This window comes from Oryzias latipes, chromosome 10 (genome assembly GCF_053564925.1).
Source record: "Oryzias latipes strain Hd-rR chromosome 10, Olatipes_Hd-rR_3.1".
NCBI classification, from domain to species: domain Eukaryota; kingdom Metazoa; phylum Chordata; class Actinopteri; order Beloniformes; family Adrianichthyidae; genus Oryzias; species Oryzias latipes.
In genome coordinates this window covers 22,509,907-22,519,827 of record NC_136246.1, presented here as the reverse complement: position 1 = coordinate 22,519,827, position 9,921 = coordinate 22,509,907, and the positions used below count along the sequence as shown (strand labels likewise).

Sequence of the window (9,921 nt, the reverse complement as noted above, 5' to 3'; positions counted from 1 at the left end):
ACGTACTTTTCTTTATTAATTGTATTACAGCCATTCTTACAAGTTTTAAATAAATCAGCAAAGGTTTGGGAAATGCACTTTTTTTTTAAATCAGGAGATATCATCTTTTTCTTTTTACTATTAAGGCACATAATTTGTTAAGGTAAAAAGAAATTACGATCCAAATTCAAATAAACGGCAAGACAGTAAAAACAAACTACAGTGTTAATACGAAACTTCCCGTATAACCCTTCCGCTCGCTTAGGTTGGCATGTGCTTTGGGGTCTGCATGACCCCCCTGCAAAAAATGTAACTCCTTCCGCTGTGTTACAGGGCATAAGTGACCCCACGATGCATTTCTCGGTGGCCAGCACGAAACCCATTCCCTCCGCTGTTTTAACGGGCATAAGTGACCCCACGAGACAATACTTTATTTATTTTTTCTCTTTCCATCCTCTCCGCTGTGTTACAGGGCATAAGTGACCCCACGATGCATTTCTCGGTGGCCAGCACGAAACCCATTCCCTCCGCTGTTTAAACGGGCATAAGTGACCCCACGAGACAATACTTTATTTTTTTTTTCTCTTTCCATCCTCTCCGCTGTGTTACAGGGCATAAGTGACCCCACGATGCATTTCTCGGTGGCCAGCACGAAACCCATTCCCTCCGCTGTTTTAACGGGCATAAGTGACCCCACGAGACAATACTTTATTTTTTTTTTCTCTTTCCATCCTCTCCGCTGTGTTACAGGGCATAAGTGACCCCACGATGCATTTCTCGGTGGCCAGCACGAAACCCATTCCCTCCGCTGTTTAAACGGGCATAAGTGACCCCACGAGACAATACTTTATTTTTTTTTCTCTTTCCATCCTCTCCGCTGTGTTACAGGGCATAAGTGACCCCACGATGCATTTCTCGGTGGCCAGCACGAAACCCATTCCCTCCGCTGTTTAAACGGGCATAAGTGACCCCACGAGACAATACTTTATTTTTTTTTCTCTTTCCATCCTCTCCGCTGTGTTACAGGGCATAAGTGACCCCACGATGCATTTCTCGGTGGCCAGCACGAAACCCATTCCCTCCGCTGTTTAAACGGGCATAAGTGACCCCACGAGACAATACTTTATTTTTTTTTTTCTCTTTCCATCCTCTCCGCTGTGTTACAGGGCATAAGTGACCCCACGATGCATTTCTCGGTGGCCAGCACGAAACCCATTCCCTCCGCTGTTTTAACGGGCATAAGTGACCCCACGAGACAATACTTTATTTTTTTTTTTCTCTTTCCATCCTCTCCGCTGTGTTACAGGGCATAAGTGACCCCACGATGCATTTCTCGGTGGCCAGCACGAAACCCATTCCCTCCGCTGTTTAAACGGGCATAAGTGACCCCACGAGACAATACTTTATTTTTTTTTCTCTTTCCATCCTCTCCGCTGTGTTACAGGGCATAAGTGACCCCACGATGCATTTCTCGGTGGCCAGCACGAAACCCATTCCCTCCGCTGTTTTAACGGGCATAAGTGACCCCACGAGACAATACTTTATTTTTTTTTCTCTTTCCATCCTCTCTTCATTTTCCTTACACCCCAAGACCACCAGGGGGTGGAGAGGGAGGGGGGGGGGGGGTATCAATTTTTTTTAAAATTTATTTTCATACCCCTCGCGCTGTGGAGTTTGCGACTACTATTCGCAGTCCAGCCTGTTCCTGTGACGCTTTGAGTGTGTGAAATATTGTTGTTTCTTTTGTAAAAAAAAATGCTTTTGTCTTTTCACTGTTGCTTGTGTTACTTGACTTGCCTGTGAAACTCAATAAAACAATGGAGTTGATATGTTTTTTTCCTTGTTGTTTTTTTTTTCTTTCAACCATTTTTCACTCCAGCAAGGCATGAGTCAAGGTAAGTAAACTTTACAGCGACTTTTTCTTTTTAGCTGGGACTTTTGATTATGTTTTATGTCTTTCTTTTTTTAAAAAAAAAACCTGTTGCAACTGTAAGACTTTAGATTATTATTAAATACCTTTTATTTATTTATTGCTTTCTTTTTTTGTTGTTTGTTTTTGCTTTCAAAAAATAAAAAGTTGTGTCTCAGCTCGCTTTTTGGAAAATCAGTTTTAAGACAGGAGCAGTTGGTGCAATACCTCCACACCAGGTGGTGGCAGTATTGCACCATTCTGTTTTTCTTGTCAAGCTGCAGGAACCGGAAATCAGAAGCTATCCGGTCTACCACGCACGCATTTAATTGCTTTTAAAAACTATAAACACTAAATTGTGCAGCACTGTATGCCGTTATAGTTATCGATTAGGGAGGGAATTCGGACACAGATTTTCAGGACTTTTGTAACCTTGAGATTTAATGTTTACAAGCTTCACGTGTTTACATGGCTTTGTTACAAAACGGTGAGTTTTCCCGGTCATATGTGGGCTTGTTGCTTTTACTAAACACTGTCATTTGCGTAATCAGTGTTCTAAATTTTATTGAAGAGAAAAAAAAAAACCAACAGGAATTACCATCTTTAATAGAATTTGCATCTGATGCAGCAAGAATGATTTTATGGATTTTAATATAAAATGATCTTTTAGGTAACATTCTTTCGTTCAGATTCTTAAAAGAATGTAAAATTGTGAACGCTATTAAATAATAACAGGATGCAGACAATGAGTCCGAACACACAAAAAACCCAGGTGAACTCAAACCGATCTAGGTCACAGATTTTTTATTGTAATACAGTATAATCATAATCAAGGATACATTTCTTGAAAATATGCAGTGTCAGATTAAATCAAATTAAAAACGAATGTACGACTCCAAGTACCACAGATACATCAAACAAATTTCAGAAGCAATAGTTCTTGATAGTGTAATTACTCACAAATATAGACATTTTACCTTGAAGAATATCTATGAAGTACACTCGTGTCACATTTAGCTAAGTGATATAAGGAGCCACTTACCAGATATATCAAAAATAGAGATTAAAACTTTTCTTAAAATGTAAAGACAACTCAAAGATGATGATATAATATTTTTCTACATTTTCTTATGCGATGCACACGTGTCGAACTACGTTGGTTACATATATATTGATTACAATTAATGATTGCTATTACTTTTATAAAGAGCTTATATGTGGCTTGAAAAGTAACGAAAATAACATGTCATTCTGGGGGGGAGGTCCGGTCCACATCAGCGCCATCTTCCTTCATGTCATCGTCGTCCTCATCAGAAGAACTGCCGATATAAATGACTCCAACATGACTGTAAGGTATCGCATGTTCCCCATAGATTTCCATCTGTAAAAGATGTTAGGGAAATTTCATGTGTAATTGCATTAATTATTCATTAAAGAATAATGAATCAAAATTGCTTGAAAAGTAAAAAAAAAAACAATACATTACCTGGTTGGGTTGCATGTTATGGTTTATTGAAAGTGGTCTCTGGTTTTTTGTCTTCAAAGTGAATTTTTCCTCACTTTCTGTCTGCACGCCTTTGTCAATCTTCGCAGGTTTGTCTGCTGTTGGAGTGCCTTCAGTTGAAGATGTGACATCTTCTATCATCTTTTCATCTTGGAAACTGGTTAGGTTTCTATTGATGCCTTCACAGCACAGGTATTGTCCTCCACAGAGGCAAAAACACCTCTTCCCTGAGCCAGGTTCAGGTGAACCAAAACCTTGGAGGTCCTTAAGATCTGCAGAAAAAAATGAAGGGGTAAAAGTTGTCCCGTCTAAATTTCTTTCGTGAATAATGGTAAGATCTTCCATCTTGTGCTCCAATCTGTTGTCCTGGGGAAAGCCTGAAGTAGAATGGGGAGGCCTTTATTTAAATCCTCTGTCTGGAGTCTGACTTCCTAATAAGGTTGAGGAGCAAATCAAAAGTTCCCAAGTTTATGGTTGCTCCTTTACCATAAACACATACATTTTAACTCAAGGATCAGAATTAGCTATTCTATCATTGTGCCATGTCATGTCAGACACCTCAGAACCCACACAGATTTAAATCTATGGAGGTTTTTAATACTAAACTCTGTGACATAACATAACAAAGATATATCTGGACTTTTTAAACAAAATTTTCTGAATCTTTACCAACAAACAGACAAACAATTTAAGCGTCTAGGTAATGTACCCATCTCATTAGCTGGTCGTGTAAATATAGTTAGAATGAACGTATTGCCAAAATATTTATTCCTTTTCCAATGCATCCCTATTATAATTCATTAAAAGTTTTTTAAAAAAAAATCGATTCTCTTGTCTCATCATTTATTTGGAATAAAAAAACACCCAGAATTAAAAAAGTTTTTTTGCAAAGACCAAAATTCCTGGGAGGATTAGGACTGCCTAGGTTTAGTCTGTATTATTGGTCATGTAATATTTGATGTATGTCCTTCTGGGACGGAAAAACCAGACCTGACTGGGAACGGTTGGAAAATCGAGCTTTCTTCCCAAACACAGCAAAGTCACTGCTATATTGTACATCAGATCTTTCTAAATTTAAATGCCAGAACCCAGTTGTATCTCAGTCCCTAAAAATTTGGTCCCATATAAGAAAACATTTTAAATGGAATTTTTGTTCAGTACAAATGCCGTTGACCAACAATCAAGCTTATAAATTACTATCACATGATACATTTAAACAATGGGGCTCTAAAGGGATCCACTTAGTAGCAGATTTGTTCATAAATAAGACTTTCTCTACATTTGACCTTTGAAAAATCTCAAGAGTTGAGCTTAAATGTAAGTGCGGACGAGCCAATTTATTCGCCCAAAACAGAAAAGAAATACAACCTTTTTGGTAAAGTTACATTTGTGATTAAGACGAAAGAAAACCGATAATTCAAATAATTCAATCTCTTGAGTGGCTGTAAGTGATTGTGTAAAAAACAACCCTGCAGCTTTTGCACATTTCATCCACAAGGTGACAGCATTCTCCACAACAAAATCCACTGCCAACCTGTTTGGAAAGTCTTTATCGGTCTGAAAAGGACCTCTTTGCACCAAATCCATTCTTACTGGATCAGAGAGTGTGGTTGGTCATTCAGCTGGATCAACTGGATTTAAGTTTGGGCGAATTTTGGATCCAGTCTGTTCCTCTTCCATACACGCCTCTCTTGGAGCCTCTGGAACATAAGATACAGAGCTACAATAAAAGCAAACAGTTAAAAGAAAAACAGTCAAATGTTTCCCTTTCAACAGTAGATGTGGTGACAGAAGTTTCTTCTGCAGATAAAAAACAAGAATTATTATTGTACAATAATCAATGATAAAGCCAATAAAATATCTATAGCAGAATAATAATATATTGGCTCGTTTAAAATCTGTGTGCAGGTTTTTCACAATTTCATGATCTTTTTATATATTTATGAGAGATTTATTGTTTGATTGTATATTTGCATAAGGTCATATTTCATTATGCAGACACTGTTTTTTTTTATTACTCCAACACTTTTTAATACTTTTTGAGAGCAGAAGAAACTGTCGGCTGAGATGGAACTGTGCAAAACATCATCATTATGTAAACTAAAACTGCAAAATATAAATGAGAAATAAATGTACCTATTTATAAATAATAAAATGTGAACACTAATTTGAGAATAAGTGGAAATATAAGCCTTTAATACACTTCTTTTTGTATTATTTTGTATGTTCATAATTTTAAAATTAGTACATTTATTTTGTTTGTCATTTATAGATGAGAACCTTTATTTCCTGACACACTCGTTGTAAAACTCAGACTACCTGACTGTCTATAACAGATAAACAGCAGTTTTTATGCTGTAATAAACCGAAAAATGCAGAACGCACTAAATATGTGTTACCAAAACAATGAAACAAAACGATAACGTGAGTTAATTGCGCAGCTGCACAGAACTGCTGGATAATGTAAAAATAAAGCCCCAACATCCTCCAAACTTACCTGGTGACTGATGTGGAGTTGATCAGTGACAAAATGTGTTGGTTCGTTGATTTGTTGTTAGGAACCCACCTTGAAACGGAAGGTATCCACCTAAGGGCTGTGTAAACATTACCTGGTGACTGATGTTGAAGTTTCTTTTATCCCTTTTAGGTCCTGTCAGATAAAATCTCTGAGGAATTAAGTTTTTCTTGTCGAGTTGATCACTGACAAAATGTGCTGGTTCGTTGATTTGTTGTTAGGAACCCACCTTGAAACCATCCACCTAAGGGCTGTGTAAACATTAAGGTTAACGTTTTTTTAGGTTTCATGCTTTTCTATTCCCGTTTTTGCTTGTTCCTTTAGCATAAATCCTTTTAAATTTGATTCTGTCAGGTTAGGTTATGTGGACAGTGTTTAAGTCCAAAATACATTTAAAAAATAAATAAAAATACAGATCGGGAGAGGTGCAGGAGGGATAGACCAGCATTTTATGTATGTATGTATGTATGAATGTATGTGTGTGTGTTGAAGGCCGATAATCATTTTATTACCATTTAGCTTATAATCTTGTTTATGTTTACGCTGAACACTTTTATTGAAACTGCTGAAACTTTTATATAACTTTTGCATTATCTTAAAGTAGATGTGGATTTTACTTAAATGTGTTTGCTAGATCTGTTTTTTTTTTTTTAAGGAGGGGCGTGATGGTGACCTCAGGCCTTGTCTACAGAATCAATGTATTTTCTCTTTATTTTATCGCAAAGCCCTTTTCGCACCTTCAAGGAGTTGTAAAGTGCTATATGTATGAACAAAGTGTCATTCGTTCAGGTTCCCTTAAATGAAATAATTGTTTCTGACAGAGGCAAAACGACGGGGGAAAATAGTGTATGAGGATTCATACCTGCAGATCGTTCCCGACATTCCACAAAGCGTTCGTATCGCCAGAAGAGCGTTCAACTCCGTGTGCGCGCACCTCATCGAGAGGAATATACGCTTCCAGATGGCTTATCCAGCAACACTGTCCTTCACAATCAACGGACCTGAAAAGACTTTCAGAGACTCGAAAGAGGCTGAACTATTTCTAAAAATTGCCCACAAATGAGGTACTGTTCTTCTATTCCAACCTCAATAATAATCTGGTGAGTAAACGTCGCAGTAATGAATGACTAATGTTTGTTAAGGGTATTGAATGAATTGCACTCCTCGGGAGAGAGAAATTTGACTTGAGTTTACTTTAATGACTATGGTAATCTTTATGTTTCTTAAATTTTTACTTATTGCAAACAAAATCATTTTACTACACAACTGAAGGTTGCATCTGGAGATCGAAAAAAAAAAAAAGTCTTGGAGGGTGTTAAATGACATTCTCAGCCGCAGAACAAAAACTACAGTCATCCCTGATGCCTTAGAGCAGTGGTTCCCAAACTTTTTCTGCAGGGCCCCCCTTTCTAAAGATTAGAATATTTTCGAGCCCCCCCCACACTGACACAAACATACAAATCCTTTGTTTCTAAACTCCACTGCGCCTTATAACATGTGGTTAATGAGAAATCTCTCTCTGAACGGTAGAATTCTGTTATCTGAAGCTGAAGGAATCTCTAGATCTGTCTATGTGTCTCTGTCTTTAGAAATGCCAAAACACATCTGTAACCTATTAAACAAAACATTATTTGATTTTGGAGGAAAAAATGTCATTACTTAAGGAAAAATATTTGTGTAACAGCAGAAAACATTGGGGCATGGATGTATTAACCTTTGAAACTTTAAACAACTCTTTTAAAATAAAGTGGTTAAGTAATTTATTGAAAGGGGAAGACAATATCTGGAATGCATTTCCCAAATATATATTTGACACAATGGGAGGCATTCAATTCTTGCTAAAATGTAATTGTAAAAATGAAAAATTACCCACAAAACTTTCAAACTTTTACAATGAAGCCCTGCTGGCCTGGAAACTCCTTTATAAACATAATTTTTCTCCAACAACTTGTTTTATTTGGAATAACAGTAATGTACAATACTAGAATAAATCACTTTTTTTCCTAGATGGTATGATAATGATATTGTTTTAATCAGACAACTTTTCAATTCTCATGGACATCTTCTGACGAATGAAGAATTTCTTTTAAAATTCGGTATTCCTGTTCCACCCAGAGAATATGCAATAGTGTTAGATGCCATTCCAACCAGTCTACTTCAACTGTTTAAAGGGATTTATAACATAAGTCAATTAAGAACCCAGACAATTTTTTTGGACAATGTGGATATGTGTGTTAATTCAGTTTCCAATAAACAAATAAGAAATCTTTTACAGACCACAACCTTACCTGCTGGGAGGTTTTACTGGGAATCCAAATTTGTGGACATAAAATGGGCTTATGCTTGGACTATTAGTAATAAATACTGTCTAAATAACAAAATAAAAGAGGTGTCCTTCAAAATATTGCATTGTATATATCCTACCAAAACTTTGAGTAGATTTGTTGTGGACATGGACCTGTTTTGTTCATTCTGTGGAACTCAGGAGGAAACTATTTATAATCTGTTTGTGGACTGCAGACATACTAATATGTTTTGGATTGAAGTGGGAAACTATATTGGAAATATAACTAAACTAACTGTTACATTTTTAGATAAAGACATTATTCTGGGTTACCTTAATGTCAAAGTAGACAAAGATTGTATCTTCATTACACAATTGTTTTTATTATTGGCAAAATTCCATATCCATAAAGCCAAACGGTCAAACTCCAAACCTAAATTCCAGCAGTTTCTGAGTGAAATCAATCAGTACTGTACCATTATCAAACATCTGCAAAACAAAAAAGCAATCCAACTAATTTAATTTTTGAAAGATTTAAAATTTATTAAACCCCAAAGATTTTTGAAGGAATTATTCTTTTTTCTCTTATGTTGTATATGTATATGTATATAGTTTTTGTTTTATTTCCTATATTTTTCTGCAATATGTACACATTTCAATTCCCCCTGAGACATTCACATTGTTATTGTATTATGTTGTTTGTCAATAAAGTATGAAAAAAAAAAAACTCCACCGCGCCCCCCCTGCAATACCTCCGCGATACCTCCTCTGTGATTTTTAGTATCATTTTTGTCCCCAGACTTATATATGGGTATTATTTGAGCTATTTTAGTAATTTTTGGGACTTTGCCATGTGTTAATGAAAGATTAATGGTGTAAGCGAGAGGTTCTGCAATTTCATTTACTATAGCTTTGATGATGTTACTACTTATGTTATCAGCACCAACTGTGTAGGACGATCTTAGCTTGTTTATAATATTCACCACTTCTGTTTTACAGGTTGGTTTTAGAAAGAATGAATTTGGGTAATTTCCCTGAAGATAAACATTGTAATTAGCACCACCTGGTGGATGAATGTTTTGAGAGAGACTTTTCCCAACTGAACAGAAATAATTGTTAAAAATATCAGGTAAACTGAGATTGTTTGATTGACATTGCTCTAAGGCACAGTGGCGCCTCCAGAAATTTTTCATGGGGGTGGCCAGTGGGGGGCCACATTAAATCTTGGGGTGGCACACAAAAACCATGAGCTATATTTTTAAAATTCATTCTACCAAACGTAGTAAAACAACCTTTAGAAAACCAACAGAAAGATAAATGCCTACTGATATTTTGTAGAACATGAACTTATAGTAGATACTACTAGTATAATAACTAATAGATACTAGTAGATACCATTAGTAGATACTACTACTGATATATATATATATATATTTTTGTTTATATTTAATGCTTTGGTGTGTCTGCTTGGGGTGTTCGGCTCTTGACTGAGAGATATCTATAATGAACAAAAAATGAAATCTGTTGTTCTGAAATAATAATAAAAATATCCTCCTAATTATTAATTATATCTGTAGACATTTCTATTCAGACTAATAATCATGAAACATTTTTATTATTAGGGTAACATAATTCTAACTTCACCTGTTGGTCCAGGAACAGGTGGAGCACCTGCTTATGCTGAGTTCTGCCTTGTTTCTCTGACCAATGATGCTGACTGATGCTGAGAG

At 36.2% G+C, this 9,921-nt stretch overlaps 1 long non-coding RNA gene across 2 annotated transcripts; it reads left to right on the top strand.

Moving 5' to 3' along the window:
* Positions 1 to 2,157: 2,157 nt before the first annotated feature.
* LOC144994743 (uncharacterized) lies at positions 2,158 to 4,754 on the top strand. 2 transcript variants are annotated; one of them, XR_013658364.1, is made up of 3 exons: positions 2,158 to 2,375; positions 3,151 to 3,236; positions 3,482 to 4,754. It is a non-coding gene; the product is annotated as an uncharacterized LOC144994743 (long non-coding RNA). The 2 variants fall into 2 exon arrangements; XR_013658365.1 differs by having other exon boundaries at positions 3,151 to 3,241; positions 3,482 to 3,694.
* The last annotated feature ends 5,167 nt before the right edge of the window (positions 4,755 to 9,921 follow it).